Source organism: Ambystoma mexicanum, chromosome 6q, assembly GCF_040938575.1.
Source record: "Ambystoma mexicanum isolate Mex_15411 chromosome 6q, UKY_AmexF1_1, whole genome shotgun sequence".
NCBI classification, from domain to species: domain Eukaryota; kingdom Metazoa; phylum Chordata; class Amphibia; order Caudata; family Ambystomatidae; genus Ambystoma; species Ambystoma mexicanum.
The window spans coordinates 1,394,125,502-1,394,144,939 of record NC_090937.1 but is presented as its reverse complement, the minus strand read 5'-3'; positions in this window follow the sequence as shown (position 1 = coordinate 1,394,144,939).

Sequence of the window (19,438 nt, the reverse complement as noted above, 5' to 3'; positions counted from 1 at the left end):
CAACCAAAGCCCAATTAGGAAAGACAAATGGGCGTACGAAAAAGAATCAATTAAAATAAAATTTGACAGTAACTCCAAAGTTAAAGTACCACTTTCCAATCACACTTCAAGAAAGGAAAGTGGAACCAAAAGTGGAGACTGGTCGTGGATAGCCAAACCACTTATAGTTCAAAGACCAAAATAGCAAAAAAAAGAGGACAAGTGAGAACAGGACACCATAATATCAAGGAACACAAGGGGTTTTACAGACCTGTTGAATAACGGGAATGCTCACCTATGGAAGGCATCCATAATATGCTTTCAGGAAACCTGGATACTTGAGTTACAAACCTGTGAAAATGTTGATATCTACATGAATCCAGCACAAAAAGGTAAAAACAGAAGACCTTTTGGATGCCTATTGATGCTGGTAAGACATAAACAGGAACTTCAATTATGAAAAAAGGAAATCCAAATCGATTCATCCAATGGACTATAATTGAAAACAATTGTCACAACCCAACCAAACAGCAAAGAACCTTAACAATTAACATCTACAGGAATCCAGTGAGAATAAAGACAGCTAAGCTATTAGGACAATTGTGGAACTAATGAAATCAGAATATATGTACATTCCCAACTTGAATGTATTTATATGCGGAGACCTGAATATTAAATGTCTGAATCAACAAGGCAATGCACTCCTCAACCATCTAGGCTTTGGAAACGTAGACACAGCCAAATGGGTACAGATGGCAAATGAGACCAACCTATTTATGCTAAATGGCCAAGTGAATGGCGATATCCAGGGCAAACCAACCTGGTCAAATGGTGCTTCGAGATCAATAATCGACTATATATGGATTTTAAAAAGCCACCTACACAGGGTAGCCAGTTTTGAAGTTTTACCACAAGACCAAAGTGACCACAACATCTTGAAACTAACTTGGGTAACGGAAACATCTATGAGAGAGACCAAGGAGGAAAAGGATTAAGATTAAAGAAGAGTGTCATCTCAGTCATAACTGAGAAATACAAAACTCAGATAATATGTGACAACCCAGACGTCACCTTTGATTCACTTCTAAAAATCTATGAAATAAGAAACTCTGGCTTAAAGATGAGACAATTGGTTCCAAAACATCAATATAGTATTAAGTTGGTTGAAAAAAAGGAAATATTTGGGAAAAGAAATTCAGACCTAAAAAAAAGCATTTAATGGAGATATTTTACTAAGACAAATTAAAAAAAAACAACAACACTACAAGAACTGGTTAATCGGATTCCGAACACAGCAAGACTAGGGACAAAGGGAAAGGATGTTATGTGCCTTGGCCAACGCATCTACGAGAGACACATGGGACATAATTAACAACTTAACCTTGAATCATGAAAATCGCTTATTAAGCAGAGTCTCTAAATCCTGCTGGACAACGCACTATGCAAAGGTTTTCGGAAGCTTAGAAATGACAAACAAAGACAATTTAATCTGCACAAGTTGCACATGGAAGGGAATGATGAACGAACAACAAATTGAACAGGCAATAAGAAAATTGAAAGACTCCTCTGCGGCAGTTCTGGATGTGCTAACAAACATACATCTGAAAAAAGATCCTGCAAAATTGGCAGAGAAGATCCACCTGGTATTTAAAACAATAAAAAAAAAGCAGATTCCTGAAACCTGTTCTAAAAGCATAACAGTCTCAAACTTTAAGAAAGGGAAACATGACGAACCAAGGAATTACCAGCCTATATCCCTAATTGCCATCATAGGGAAATTATTTGCAACTGATCTGGAGCATGGTTTATCAGACTGGGTTGGCAAAAATAACATCATTGACCCCCACCAAACCAGATTTTCCAAGGGAACCGGTACAGATTTAAATCTTTTTATCCTGTCAATCTTAAAAGCAAACACCATCAGGAACAAAAGGAGACTATTTTTAGCCTTCATAGGTCTAAGTCAAGCTTGTGAAGGGATAAATAGTTTCAAACTATGGGAAATATTGGCAAAGTGGAAGTGCCCAGAGAACTACTACAACCAATAAGAGCCCTACATCAAAATACCTCCACCCAGATAAGAATAAACAGTGAGGGTAAACTATAAGCAGCAATACCGATTAAACAAGAAGTGAAACAAGGCTGCCCTCTCTCCACAACACTCTTTAAATTGTACATCGCAGATCTGCCTCAGGCACTAAGAGATACAAGGCACTTACCCCCGTAAATCAACGGGCAGGAAATCTCGATTATGTGTTACGCTGACAATATAGTCATTATAGTTGAAACTCAGATTGGATTAAAACATCTATTGAAGAAACTGCAGAACTACATGATCCTAAATAACTTGGAGATCAACATTGGGAAATCAAAAATTGTATCCGTAGGAGAACCAAACAAACTAACCAACAACACATTTTGCTGGAAGATTGGTGAAGCGACCATAGAAAAAGTCCCATGAGATAAGATACCTGGGAATAAGATTCAGCCAATCAAAATTCAAACAAAGCTGGGAAGAAGAGATTTTTTCCAAAGCAAGTATGATATGTTCTCAAGCTTCTAGCTTAAATGGAATTTTTGGGAAATTTTCTTTACTCTCTGTGCGACTATTTTATGTGCAGAAGGTTGTTCCCACACTATCTTATGGAAGTGAGGCCGGTTTGAATCCGTCCTGGAGAATTTGGGCAAAAATTGAAAGCCTTTTTTGGAAACCGATCTTGAAACTTCTGAGATGTACTCCAATCGACATAATATGAGCAGAACTAGCGTTAAAATCCCTATACTCAAAATAAAATGGAAATCATTGGCCTTGCTAAGAAAATAAAGTGTGGAGAATCCAGTGGTTAGCTACAAAATTCTAGAATCGAAAGAGCACGGTAAAAGTGCAACCACATTAAACATCTTTAAAGAAGAGTGAAAAAGTCAACTATCTGCTCTTGACTCATCACTAGAAGGTTTAGTGACTAACGCTGATCGCGTAAGGGGAAAAACAAAGAGACATGATTGGATCCAAACAAGAGAAGCTAAACTTTCGTTCAAATCACACATCTGAATGACGAACGTACATGGAAAGAGGGATACCATCCTTAAATATATCTCAACATTCCCTTCAAAACTTCTACGAGAGAGGATGATGAAAATTCATCTAGGTGTCTATTCAACTAACGAGTACAAACACATCACAGGGAATGGAGGTACCATCAAAGGAAAATGCAGGTTTTGCCTGAGTACAAACTATATGGAATCTACTGCAGCTGTAGCCGACAAAAGACAGCGTTGCCTTCATAGTTATATGGACCCCCTCAAAGTCAAAACCCGGAATGAATGGTGGGAAGATTTTAGGCTGGAAAGGAACCAATGCTTTACATGTGCAGGTATAAACATCCTGGACAAACTATTAAAGGACCAGGAGAATATTGAAGAAACATCTAAATAAGGAAACTTGTCATCATGTTCACAAACTAATCAGATGGGTTATGTCATTTTGGAACTTGAACGAATATCACAGTGTGAACTGTGGTTTTAATGAATGAAGGATTATGGACATCTTTCTTCTTCTGCTTACCTTTTTTTTCTTCTTTATTGTTTTCACTTTGATTTGTGATTGTGAAAAAAGTTTATTGTCAAACTAATTCACAATAAAATAAAAAAATAAAAAAATAAAAATTGTCTCAGTCAAGCTTTCCTAATGAAACCAATACCTCTTTCTAGAGAGTCACCTTTATGTCATGGGCTGACAAAGTCTTTTATCATTCTCATATAAGTTGAAGTGAATATTGAGCAATTAAAAATATTGGGCAATAATAGCTGTCATATCATATATATATATATATATATATATATATATATATATATTATTGCATTTTTCATTAAATTAACTGTACTAACAGTAACTTGTCAACTATTTTTCATGAGCTCCCCAGTATAACAGTTTCCATTACTAACATAGATACTAAAGTTGTTACTATATCCAGGGAGCTTACATTTCATTTGCTTGGTGGAGATTTGAAATATTTTGTTGGCGGGTTAGTAGATGGAGAAACACACATTTCGTCAATGCAGGATGGATTAGAAAGGATGTAGTTGAGACTTAACATGTTGGACTTTGTACATGGAAAATTGTAACAGAAATGACAACACTAGATTCTCCAGCATTTCAGAAAATGCAAAGGTCTGGGCTGAATATTTTACTGGGGAAGTTGGATCCTAAAGAATTAGGTATTTCTATAGAACCTCCTTTGGAATTACAGAGGCTCACACTTTTTGTCCAACAGTGGCTTCTTCTTCTGATTCCCCTGAACATTTTGTTATTTTCTGTCTCTAATGCAAATAGGTTAAACAAATTTTCATGGATGCAAATACAAAATCTCCCATTATTTTCTCTGGAAAAAGCACATTATTTCACCTGATTGTTCCAAGGAAACAGTTACCAAATGGAAAAAGATATTGGACTTGAGAACTCTTCTTAAAATGTTTTATTAAGTACTGCAAAATATTAGTCACTCCATTGGGTGACACCACTAAAGAATTTCTGGATCCGGAGGATCTTGCACATTCTTTATAATTCTGACCCAGATAAGGTGGATAATTCTGAGCCATCTGCATCATAGCCATCTGCCGGTGCACATCCTCAATTATACCCTACTTCTAGTCACTCACAATGCTTGTGGTCTACAACTCACCATGTCAAACATCGCCCACTTTGTGATAAAGATTGTACGGTAAGACCTCCAGACAACCAGACAATAAAAACACTCCTCTATGGAAATAATATTGGTGTACCGCTTTGCAAGGAAAACAAGATTTATTCTGTATACAAAAAGGAAAAATATATCAGAAGGTCCTTTAAAAACCGAACTGGTATGGAGCTCTCTGTTAGTTCAAAGCAAGTACAAGGTTTTAAGGAAAGAAATTGTTACTCATGACATAAACAATATACAGTGTTAATCCTCCACCCCCATTGGCTACCACCTGTATACATAGTCCTTTGTCCGATTGGCCACATCCTAATCTACCCTTACCCTCTGACACATGGTACCCTATTTCATCACCTTGGTTACCAGCTACTGGATTGGAGAGTTACCTGGAATGTTACCCACCCCATCGGCCCAGTCACATGGTGTGCACCTGGTCAGTAGCGTGAGCTCAGTGGAAGCTCAAACTGGCCCTTTAAAAGGATGCTGCGCTCCTCTTGTTACCAGACATTCAAGTGTCCCAACCATGCCTCCCCAGCTTAAGACTAGATATGTTGGCATCACCTCTTTGTATCACAAATCAAGGGATGTTCTGCCCCTCTTTCCCCCCTTATCAGTTGCCCACCGGCGGTACACCTCCTTGCTCTCTTGAAGACCACATTAATCGACCTAATTCTGATGGATTTATATACTCTATTTCCTAGCCACGTGGCATTCAAATGGAACAGACTTTGTCCCGGGGGGAAAATTATTCAAACTTCTCATTATGCTGCACTGCTACACCTCTAACAGAGAATACAAAATGCAAAGCCTCACTTCCAATATGGCAATGCGTCCGTCTTTAACACACCCGTTTTTAACACATCCTCATCACTACAAATTATATTTCACTACTGCTACACAATATCACCCATGCCCTATACATGAGCCTACCTAAAAGTCTATAACTACTTTAAAAATACATGTTTTGCTCCTACCTGCATGCCCCCACCCCCTCCAGCCACACACTTTCATTTTTCTTGTGTGCTAATAGATTCTTCTTAGTCTAAATCATTTGGACTTGTATGGGAGCTGTGCGTTCATCACAACACAATCTTCATGTGTTCAAAAATTACCCTCAGCATAACGATAAAAACCAGGACAAATACAGATCCACTATTGAATCGTCTGATGACCATCAATCTAATTTCAGTGAGTAAAGGTGCAAAGATTTCTTGGAACGCTAGATCATTTTACTTTTTCTATTTCCCTTTTTGGATTTTTGAATGTTAGATATTCACAATGTTAGTAATATGCTCATTTAACATATCCATTAGAAGAGGGTTGTTACTGGAAGTAGGAACAAGTTCAGGTCAGCCTATGAATAAGTGAAGCTGCCCTCATGCATTAATCTGTTTTTTTGTCACTTTATAGTAAATTCTCATATTTTTCTTATTTTTTTCTCTCTGCTAATTTATGAAACATTTTATATCTGCCCTTTCACTGTTTCTTCTTTAACCTTGCCTCTTGCTTCTCTGTTTTTTTTAAAAATGTTTTACTTGTTGATGTCATTTACTTATCTTGATTTCCACATATTTTGATGTCTGTTAAAATTGTCCCTTGGAATGTTAAAGGAGTTTTTGGACCAGTATAATGGCGGGATTTGATTACTTATCTTGCAAAGCTAACCCTAACATTAGTCTGCAAAGCTAACCTAACATTACTTATCTTGCAAAGCTAACCCTAACATTAGTCTGTTTACATAAAACATATTAGAATTTTACAGAGCATAACAAATTGAAGCAAAGTTGTGTCACCTCTGAGTCCAGGAAAATATTTCTACATTTTATACAAGATTGATTTTGTATTGAATATCTAACCCAACATTAAAGGAATACCATTTTTTACGCTGTCAATAACTCATTCTCACATATTGATTATATCCTGATTGTGAAATCTTTTGTCCTGACTATTATATGTTCCTCTATTGGCTTTCTGTTGATTTCAGATCATGCTCCTGTGGTTACTGCAATTCAGTCAGAATATATTATGCACAGAAAATGTTTATGGAGATGTAATAGCTTTCCTCTTAAGGAAATTTGTATTCATAATAGCATATGTAATTTCAATGAAGAATTATTCAAATATAACTATGACACTAATACTCCTTTAAGGCTGCTCTTCCAGATGATATCAATTTTGTGGCTAAAAAGGAATCTAGAAACATTTGTGTTGAAAGACATAACATTTTTGGAGTCAGAATGTTGTCACAGGCAGTCTCCCTCAGTTATTAGGTCTCTAAATAAAAAGTGATCAAAATATAATACAATTTTAGTCAAACAGGTTTGTGCCACATTATAGCACATGAAAGCTACATTTTATGGAGGTGCTAATCATCCTGCAAACTCTCAGCTAACTATTCGAAACACTTTAAGGATCATAACAATATTATGCTTATCGAACACACATTCAGCAATGAGAGAGGGAATGATAATGAGATTGCTGCTGTTTTTAAAGACTTTTTTCAAACTCTCTACTCCCCCAAATCTATTATCATCTTATAAGAAAAACACCAGACCCTGTTGGTTTTACTGTGGAATTTATCTCTGCATTTAGTGTTCTCCTTCTGCCAAACATATTTGCACTTTTTAATTGCTTTTCTAAATCTAATATTCTGATTGGAACCCTCTCACAAGCATGTAGACCAATATCTTTAATCAATGTGGAATGTATAATTTAAGCTAAAATATTTGCCAACAGACTTGATGAAAGTATTCCTGGATTGGTTGTGTGGGCGCAAACCAGTTTTGTTAAGGGCCGACTTGATTCTTTCAATACCAAATTGCTATGCAATGTCTTCAATTATCATCAGCGTCAGAACAAATGGTGTTTTAACCTTCAAAGCTGAGCTAGCATTCGATTGTGTCTCATGGGAATTTCTTACCCAAGTCCTCATTTGACATGGTATAGGTCCTTGCTTTTGTTATATGTGTTTGTTTTGGCTAAAATCTCTATAAAGAGTTATATTTCTGATCCATTCTATTTATGACATGGCACTCGCCAGGGTGTCCTCTAACACTTCTGTTCTTCACACTTTCTTAGGCTTTAAACTTAAATTGATAATCTAATTGCAGGTATTAACATTATTGGTGTAACATCAAAGCATTTAGCTTATGTTGATCATATAATTGTATATTTTTCTATCCTTAAAACATTCATCAAGCCTGTGCTTGCTTTCATCAACAAGAATGATGATTTGTCGTAAATCAAACTCAATATTAATATGTGTGAAATGATGCCCCTGAATACGAAGTGTATGCAATCTGCTGATGACTGTTTTGGCTTGAATTTATGTCATTATTCAATGTATTATTTGGTTATTCCATTTGGCAAAGACATACAAACCTCTATTATATCAAGTGCCAAGCCTATTATTAAAGGAGTATGTACTATTCTTTTATATTTTATTTTGTTTTCTCAGATCTTTTTTTTTTAATTATAATTTCCGGTGTATTATCTTACTTTGTTGTAGATATACACCCAATATTTAACACATACTAATGGCCCTTCACTTCATAATACTGTTAATAAAATAATAACAAGTTGATTACTAGTTTTAAGATTATGTACCATGCATACACAAATATTTACTTCATAATATTGCTAAAATGGCATTTTACTATTTCTGATCAATACATACTATTCTCAGCTTGCATCCAATAGTTCACAATTTTTCACTTCATAAAATTGTTGATGTATGGTTAAACTATTTTTCAAGTCAAAAACTATTCTGAACTTGCTGAACGATAGTACTATTTTATTGCCGGGTTTGATACCCCTGCTTTGCTTATAAAATCCAAATTGTCAATGTTTTTAAAAACTATTTTTCAATGCATCATTTGTATTATTTCGTTTGCGTATTTGAAGGAAATTATGCTTGAGTTTTTCTTGGCAAGAGATGAGCCACCTGAAGATGATCCACTGGGATCGAAACATGTTCATGTTGTGGCTGACATTCTTGAACTTTCCTCGGTTGAAAGTGTATGCATTTATGCGATTTACACAAATTAAATAATAAACACTGATACACTGAATAATAGTTACAAAACTGTGAAAGTTTGGATTTTTTAAGCACAGTAGGGGTATCAAACCCGCTGATCAAATAGTCACAACATTCATCAGGTTTTCTGCTGTTTTTCTGATATATTTCTTAATACTTGAACGGGTTAAAAGATTGAGGCTCTCGCGTATTCCTCAACACTGATTGGTTATGACACACTTATGTAACTATTCTGAACTTGTATCCTTTGTATTTAATTTCTACTTTTGCTTGTTTATTTATTACTTGTTTATCTGTCTGCTATTAGTGTACCTGTTTTCATTTTCATTAAATTAAAAAAACACTATTCAACTAAAAACAAAATTATTGGATTTTTATAATTCCACTTCAAAACCAGTATTATATCTGGACATATTAAAATTGCTGATCACCTGCTGCATGAATTATAATCACAAGCTTAATTCTTCTGAAATGAAGAATTCAGAAGGTATACAATCTAATGTAAAGTCTAAACATTAGAATTATTCATAGTAAACAAAGTTGATTCCAATCTAAGTTCAGTTAAAGTGCTTAGCTGGTTTAACTACTTCCCAACTGACAAGACACACTTTATCCCCATGCCCCCTATTAATAAAATCCAATAGTGAAATATGGACTACCACAAGGAGATTTTCTATATCCCTGCCTATTCAACATACATGTTGAATCCCTTGAACTGACTCCAAGTACACAACACATCAACTTTCACCAAAATGCTGATGACACACAAATATATTTGAAGATCTGCCCCCTAAGAACTTCCTAACCATACTAAAAAAATCCCTAACCAGACATAACTACCGTGACCAAAGCTTGCCACCTACAAGAACAAATCCTATAGATGGGCAAATTCATGGTTCCCCTAGAAACCCCTAGTTCAAGTTCTCCTTCTCTTCAAGCTAGGCTAACGTAAGACTATACCACAGGACTCCTCAAAACACTCTTTTCCACCAGCAGGTCATTCAAAATGTAGATGCAAGACTCATTATTCACTTATACATACACTCACACAACACCCACCCACCTCCATGTGCTGCCAATACCACAGATAATTGCTTTTACGTGACTCTGCAATGTATACAAAGCCATCCACCTCAAAACCCCATCCAACTTCTACAGCAAATGTAAGCATGTCACCCACACAAACACTAGACAAGCCAAACGAAATGTTATACATATTCCACACCTGCCTACAAAAACAGGTGTTCACCCAATTAGGACCCACAGTATATAGTTCCCTCCCACCGCCAAACATCTGTGCTGTCCCTTCCATCACCACCTTCCATAAAATCCTCAAAATGTACCTTCCCCTCACCAGATCTGACCAGTACTTCCCCTGCTGTCATTTATCTATACTGATCTACTTATCCACGGTTTAAACATTGTAATGTATTCTTCACCTCCTCTCTTTGAACATTTTCTCTCGGTAGGCCAAGTGTTGTATAAGTTTAAGTAAATAAATAAATACATTGGGCCTCATTAGGACCCTGGCGGCCACGGTATGAACAGTGCCGATAAGGTACCGGCACCGTTCATACCGAGCCTCCACATTATGAGTTTGCTCGAGGGTGGTGGTATACACGTCTGGTCTGGCCAGATGTGCATACCGGCACCCGCAAGCAGACCAGGATGCTAACAACGGACCCGTCATTAACAGGTCCATTGTTAGCATGCCCCCCATTCCCATTGAGCCCTACCAGGTATTGGAAATTACCAGGCCTGCAAAAGTCGGAATGGCCAGGTAATTCCCTTTTTTTGGGACCCTGACACGAGTTTGGAGGTAGTCATACCTGTAATGATGGCATGGCTACCCAAACTCGTAATGAGGCTCACTCAAAATTGTGCACCCAAATCTTCAGGAATATCTCAAAAATTCACCAGCCCAAAATGCTTTATAACATTACAAAGATATGAATGCCATGAGAAATTAGCTATCAGCCTTTAGTGCCTAGTATCTCTTGTATTTTATTTTATATGCATCAAGTTCTTGAAGAAACTCTTTGAAACTGGAAATGCCCTCACAACTAGGTGAGGAATACTTTAAAAAACATAGACCTAATTTAACATGGGAATGTCCCATTGAAAACATTTTTGTAAATTAGGCCCTTAGTCTTTATATTAAGTGGTAAAAATATGAATTCTCTAGCATACAACCTTGTAAGAGAGAAAACCCTTTCATGAGACGTCCCACAACTATTCTACATCACCAATGTGACTAGAAACTGCCCCCAACTGCTCTACTTCACTAATGTAACTTATGCCTAGATATCTATGGGTTACGTGAGCTGCAAATAAATGCCAAAATAAATAAAATAAATATATAACATTATGGATGTCACGGGTCACTAAGATATTTAATCACATACATGTGTATTCTTTACATGATGTGTCTCGATTCACAATACTATTAAAATATACATTATAAAGAGTATGTTTATTATTTTTGATTCTGTAAAAGCATGCAAATGATCGCTCAAGTTCCTACACTTTGTGTATGCAAAAACAGCCATAACTTTAAATAACTCACGGTGCTTTCTGTCATCTTTAAAGATTACACAAGTATTAAGTATAATCTTCTTGCTTTTTCAACTCAGGATATAATATTTTGAGATGTACATGATTCTTGATTTCTACTTCTTTTATTTTTGCTTGGAAATGTTCTACTCTTCTGTAGAGTAGCCACAAGTTTTACATTGTAGTTTAATTATTTCAAATTGCCCTACATTCTTGCTCCCTCTCTCTCTCTCTCTCTCTCTCTCTCTCTCTCTCTCTCTCTCTCTCACTTTCTCTCTCTCTATCTCTTTCTCTCTCTCTCTCTCTCTCTTTCTATCTCTCTCTCTCTGTCCTAAGAAGGCATTGAAGCTATAGGGATGATGGTTTTATAGTATGTGGACGATGATAACCCAATTCGTATAATACAGTTTTAATGGCTTTTCTCTATGATTTAGTACCAAACCGGTTGTTCATAAGAGACACTTCGAAATCTAGGTATTGGATTTTTGGTACCACAAATACTATCTCTGCACCTGCTGGGTCCAGCCCCTGGCAATGCTCCTGCTCCCCGATTTGCTGCAGTCTTCTGCCAATAATAGGTCTTCTCTTTCTATAATACCTTTATTAAAAAACATTCCTTTTTTATATAGGGTTCTCACTATGTGCCATCAACACAGAAGTCGAAAGTGGAACAATTACTGAAGAATCTCGTTGTGCCATTAAGCAACGACCCAAACAGAATCAAGGTTCTTAATATTAAACGTGGATAGTTTGGAAATGTCACACAATTCATTTTAAGGTTTGCTTAAAGAAGAGATATGTCATTACCATGTGTATGCCATCACTGTTGATCACTGCTGCAGTTGTGGTTCTTCACAGCTCTGTCAAATGCATCCGTCATAATGACGTCTGCACGTCCCAAATTCTTGTCAGTGGAAAGAAGGGCATTATTTAGACAACATGACCCTATGCAAGTGACCTCTAACTCCTCTGGGTTTCAACCATATCCAAATCCATCCAGCAGTCTTCTTATAGGTGCTTGATGGAAATTGAAGGTGGCCATTGTTTCAATGGACATTTTCAGCCCTCAGTCATCAGTGACTCCTTGCAACATTTGAGCCACTTTGAATGGGGCACAATAGCTAGCTATGTTTTACGAACATGGAGAGATGCAGTACAAAAAAGAGCAAAATGGAAGAGAAAGCTAATGAATGAGAGACATATTGGCATAAGACTAAGAGAATACTATTAGAAACATCCTGTTTGAACAGTTCATGAACCAACAAAAATAATTTCCAAAGTCCTCTCATCCCTAGCCACAGACCAAGAGTCAAATAGCGCTTCGCTGAAATTGCAAGTCTGATATATAACCTTCACAACACATTTAGAATCCATACAGTAAAAAGCAAAGTGGTTTGCAACGTCTAATATGAATATATGATGAGTGAGCATGTTGACGTGCTGATGTTCTTTTGAAATTGGAAAGTTCATTTTGAGTATACTGCAGGATAGTACCTCATTGTTTCCAACTATTGCTACTATTTTCAGGGATTACTAGATAGCTTAGGAAACTAAAATGCTTTGTGGCTTAGATTGGGATGCAATGTGAGGCAGTGTGGTTGAACTACATTTGCCAGCAGGCTGTGAGCTTATTTATTTTCATTTTGTGAGCCAGTCTGTGCCAGATATTTAAACAGCCTCATGGGTATTGAAGTTATTATCGTGATTTGTGTGCATTTTGACGGGCTGGTGAGCTTTTGAAATTGAACAGTTGATTTTGAGAATATTACAGTCTAGTACTTCATTGTTTCCAACTATCATTTATATTGTCAGGGACTACTAAGGTAGCTAAGAAAATTATAATGCTTTCTGGATTATAATCAATTGCACTGTGAGGCAGTGTGCCTGAACTACACTTCCCAGCAGGCTGTGAGCTAATTTAGTTTCATTAGGGGTGTGTTTCCAAGCCGGTGTGTGCCATTTCCTGCTGGGAGGTATGAAGTGAGGCACTCTGCTAACTGAAAAGGTGTTCACTCCTTTCCTTGGCTGTAGCATTTAGAGGAAACTAGGCTAAGATCGGATCCATTGGATCCGATGACTGTGGAGAGTCTGTTTGTATGGAATTGGCCTTTAATGGCGTCTCCAACTGAGCAGGGTTGTGCGAAGAGGGATCAGCTGCTCTAATTTTGAAACATTATCTAGCCATGGATTTTTGCTCAGCACAACATTCAGTAAGTAAACAGACTGCTCAACGGATAGCCCCATATGCATGGCTGGAGAATAGAAACAGCTCCAACTCCTGTAATACACATAGGGGATGAATGGGGGTGGGCAGAGTTGAATAATGCCTAGATGGACACCCATTATCCTGTTAAAGTATATTTCACATGATACCGCCTAGAAACGAACATTGTTCTAAGCACATTCGCAACGCATTGAAAATCGCATTTGAATGAACCTGAATAAGGCTGACTATGCCGCCATTTTAAAATCATCCGCCATTTTGATTAACTCCTGCTTTCTGTCTCATGTTAAACTTCTGTCTCATGTGTTTTTGGCTCCAGCAGAGAAAAATTTACTTTGTACTGTGTCAACGAAAACATGTTGAGGCTGCTGGAAGTGGATTGTTTGTCCTTCACTAAGAAACCTTAGTAATTTAGATGTTGTCTGTATCAATAGCGTCATCCTCGTTCAAACAGTGGAACAGAATGTAGAATGGTTGAAACCGTGTGCCTTTGCATACATCTGTGTGTTCATTCCTTTAAACTGGATTAACTTTAAGCTTGAAAACAAATGTTACCATTGTATCAAATGTGCAGAAAAACATGTCTAGTGTTTGAGGAAAACATTGAACAATGTATAGTATTTGAATCTGTATTAGTTATGTGAACTGGCTACGAACCCTAGTGAATGTGTAACATGAAGAGGGGTTGGACGATGAGTCAGGGATTATGAGAAAATGTATAAATTATGATGCTTTGAGATGTCCAGCACTCTCTCCCCTCACAGTGTCTGCTGGTACACACTGCGATGCGTTCAGAGCCAGATAGCTATCTGACCAATACACTGTACACGAACTCATGACTGGCGTATTTCATCTTTGGTGGTATTAAGCATCGATATGTCTTTTGATCTTTCAATCCCACTTCTATCCCTATACAACATGGTGAAGAATCACACATAAATGGCATTTTGGCAGAGATGGATGATGAACATCCATCTTTATGGTGTGTACTATTAAAAAGACGTTCACTTGTAAAACAATCCACAGGTATTGTGGTACCTGAAGTGGATATTTGTGCATTTGAGAGACCTGGCTCCATAGTGCCACTGGGCAAGAACTGTCCTTGGCACTACCAGCAGGCTACAGATTTTTACGAGCAACCTGCGCTGGTAATAAAGGAGGGGTGGACATAATTTGCAGGAACTCATTCATGAGGTTGCTTTAGAGGGTCTGCAGGGTTGCAATCTTATTTACATCAAAATGCTGACAGACCCCGATACGACTGTGAACATGATTCCCATTTACCGTCCTCCTGGTTCCATGACTGACTTTCATGATCAGTTCTTTACAATACTTCTACCGCTGCTAAGGAAATGGGAAATCTATAGTGTGTGGGGATTTCAATCTCCGGTCAGCTGATGATGCTGACACTGCTGCACTATCGGATTAATTCAATCAGCTTTTTGCAGCATGTTCATGAACTTACCCATCTAAAGGGTAATATAATGGACCTTAGTGTGCTCCCCTGTCCCTGGTCGGCTCACTTCTTTATCTACTTCAGGTTTCAGAGACCCTCTCAGATGAGAGTTAAGAAACCTTGTACAATTATGGTTGCATCATGTAACACAAGTCTACTTATGGCAGAAACAATGGTGCCTTTCTTAACCAAGTGGCTCATGATTTTGATGACTATGGTACAGTAGAGGAGCTGGCCATGGAACAACAAACATTGTTATTAAATTCAATGGGCCAAATTGCCCCTTTGAAAAGTTGGAAAGTTCATATGAACAAAATGAAACTCGGCAGAGATACACAGTCTAAAGAAAGTTACGCAAAAAGCATATCACATCTGGGCCAACTTGCAGACACAGGAGAACAAGGAAATGTACGCAGATGCAGCCCAAAATCATAAGCACGCTATTATTGAGGTAAAGAAAGCTACCTATGAATTACGAATTCTAAATGCTAAGTCAGACTCAGGAGACATTTTTTAAAATTTTAAGGGAATTGGAAAATCCAGTACCTGTGGATAAGAACATAAAAAAGATAAAGTGTGCCATGTAGTCACCCAAGATGCTTTGATAAGCAAGGTACAGCGGATCAGGGATAGGCTAAAGGCGTTAAAGCCAGCTGCGTGTGGGAAGGGGGAGAATCAGACTAAAGTGCCCATAGCAGATACAAGCGTAGTTGACTTGTCTAGAATATTTATCTTCAGAGCAGTGTCAGAAATAGAGGTTACATGCCTTCTATTACAGCTTTAACTGACTGCCTTTGAAGGCAACAGTTGCCCTGCAGTTGTTGAAACTTGTGCTCCGGCACTGATACCAATCATTACCAAATGTTTCAATAGATCCTTTTTTGGAGGGTTAGGTTTGCAATACAATAAAACGGGCATGGATTACACCTTTACGAAAAATGTCATTACTGGACCCCACTTTTGCGACCAACTATCGGCCAATTAAAAGCTTATGTTTTCTGCTATCAGCATAATTGCAGATACAAGAACATTTAACGAAGAACAATTTTCTTGGTGTGTGGCAATCTTGACTTAGACAAACTTACTGTACACAAACAGCGTTGTTAGATCTGAAGACCAACATATTATAAGCAATGGACCAAGGATGCACAGTGCTACTGATGGTTTTTGACATGTCAGCAGCATTTGACTTAGTCGATCATGAGATACTAGTCGAAAGATTGTTACAAACTGCTTATATCTCAGTCTCAGTAGCAAACTGGGTAAAGTCTTTCTTATCTGACTTATCTGCAAGGGTATTCAGTGTCACTGCAGCTGAAGAACTGTACAAACTGCCGTACAGTGTACCCCAAGGGTCATGCTTATCACCAATATTTTCACCATTCCCTTATTTGAGTAATTGGATAAAAAGAGGAATAATCTATAAAAAAGGACACTGTTGTTGTCAATGGGAAATATTCTCTTTTTCATCCATGGATGGTTACCAATATGATGGCACTTAATAACAGAGCAACTGAGCTGATTTTGGCTTGTACAGCGAGCCGACTAGCAACACTTATTTCTGAATATAACAGCTTTGTTGTAGTGGGGTGCACAATTGCGATGCAAAGAAAAGTAAAAACCATGACTGTTGTCCTCGACTTGGAGCTAACCATGAAAGCGCAGGTGCATCACATTGCTTCTGCTGCCACTTACCATCTTATGCTGCTGAGGAAACTGCAGATAAATCAGTAAATTAAAAGTGATCCAAAACAGTGCAGTGTGTGTAATCGAGGGTCTAGGAAAAAGGAAACATGTTTCAGAACCCTGAAGGGAGCTACACTTGTGACTAGTGGAAGTTCCTATCTTTTTCCGACTCCTGACTGTTACGCACAAATGCCTGTTCAGCAGTAAATCAAGCTATCTTTCTAACCGATTGCCTGGCTACTCATTCACAGGATGCTTTGTTATAACCATACCAAACTGTTAATGGTCCCACGAGTGAAATTGACAGTTGTGAGTCAGGATGCACCCTTTAGTGCTGTACCCAATCTTTGGAACACTCGTTCACCTGATCTGAGGGGTTTCAGTTCGCTAACCATTTTGAAGCTGGCAGGCAAACGCCACCCTCCAGACTAAGATTCCACTCCTAAGGCTCCTGTCCGGGCATGGCATGGGTGGATAAGGGAGGACACCAACAAATCAGAGCAGAATCAACCTGTCTGGGGGTAAGGTTGAACTGCATAGATCAGAGCAGCCATCTTGCAGTGTCATAGGAGGCAATGTAGATCAATCCAAGAGCTCGATGAAAGTGAAAAAAAATACTGCGTGCCAGTATTTTACTGATGCAAATATATCAATTTGTAATCAATATAATCAAAATTAAGGTGCCCACGAGCATGAGGCCTACCTGCTTCTCCGAAAATAGTGGCTGCATTCCTGCTGGTCCCCCGAGCCTCGTGGTGTTGTGTTGTGCAGGAGGAAGTGAAAGACGTTTTCCTACAGAAAGCATATTAGATGCTGCTTTAACAACTACTGATAGTGTAATGTGGAGTAAATACAATACATTTGAAGAGATTCAACGGCTCTCACCAGCAGAAGCTAAAAATCTGTGCAGGAAAAAGTTAAATTTAAGGTAAACGCAGAGCAGTTAGTTGGTAATAATATTAAGGATACTAATATTATTGATGGGGAGATATTCATCATTCTAGAAATCCCAAACGTCCCTTTAAAAGCTCTAAAATCAGCAGAGGGAGAGCACACATGAAAAGTGGATTCCAATTCAATGCTACACACGGTTGCACACCTCTTTAACGGTCTACACATATACAATAACATCATCCCAGCCCTCATCGGCCTTCACTGGCTCCCACTGCACACCCAAATCACCTTCAAGTTATCTATAAGGCAGTCATCCCCAAGTCACCCAGCTACCTTGCAGAGAAACTCAGAATCTCCGGCGGACAGCACACTACCAGAAGCCAGGACACGTGCAGACTTGAAATCTGCTGCAGCAAATAAAGAAAGGACCAGAAAACAAGCCTTCTCTGCCTATGCCCCACGACTAAGGAAACCTCCTCCGCGTCATCCTCACACTCGCCCCCACCCTCCTACAATTCAGAAAATAACTCAAGACCCACCCCTTCAAGGAATCTCTCTGTCTCAAAACCTAGGCCATCACATTGCCCCTCGCACCACCTGACTTGCTAGACGCTGCTCTCCCATCTCCTCCCCGCCACCTTGTACAGCTATAACCCTCCTCTGTGCCCCTCTGTATCCCGCCCGCGCTGTATATCTGTTCTGTTGTTAACTCCGAAAAGCACTCAGTTATGCATCTGTATTGTTTTATACCTCTGTAAAGAGCACCATTATGTATCTGTATTGTTGTGAACCTGTGCAAAGCGCTCTTTTGCTTCTCGAAGCCAGGTCTGTGCTCAATAAATACAACAATAATAATAATAATAATAATAATAATAATAATAATAATAATAATAATAACAATAATAATAATAATATTAATAATAATGCCTAATTATAAACCCATACAGAGAATTACAGACTTTTAAAACAAATATAAGGAGTCTATCTGTCATATTGTAAATCACTCAGACATACTAGCTAAGTGACAACAAGGAGAAGGTCAGGAATTATATCCAGGAATACAGAAGCTTTCTATGTAATCAAAAGGGTTTGAATTCAGTAATTGAACTTGACATTATTTCATCACAGGTAGTTTGTTTTTTGGAATCCTTTTGCATGGTATTTTATATTTTGTGGTGTTGGCAACAGCCCCTGAAGGAATGGTGGGTTGGCTGAGAGGATGTTTAGTTACCCCTCCCTATGTTATGGCAGTTAACATGCTAGTTCAAGGTGATCGGAAGAAGGACTCCTAGCTGCTGATTAACATTAACAGCATGTACAACACTCCTAGTAATCATACTATAAATGCAAGTATGAAGATCATTTTGTTAATGTTGTACAATTGGATTTTACCACATTCACATGAGAGGGCAGTAGTTGCATGATACTTAAGTGGTAAATGCCATGACCTAACTTTGAGCAAACACAAATTAAGAAGTAATGCCCGATTTTAATATTCCGGCAGCACATTTGCATCAAAATTAAAGAAAGTTACTAGGTTTTCAATGGAAATGAAGTGCTCATCGAGATTCCCCAGGGTGTTTACAAGGATAAATAGATTCACAGGTTCAAGACTAGACAATATTTTGTGGAATACAGAAACTGCCATTGGATCATCAAGCTTAATATTTTAGAAATAACAATGAATGGTTAATATTCATTATCCTTATTGTTAGAAAATGTTTGTAAGGTCCCGGTGAAACCTAAATATTGAGGAAATATCAAAACAAATAACAGCAATGCCGGTTATTGGACGGCAAACAATATAAAGACGTTGGCCTCATTAATCGATAACATTGATGATAGCCTAGACATAATAATCCCTCAAAGATTGGTAGCCAGGTAACAAATCCAGAAACATAATAAGTGTTTAG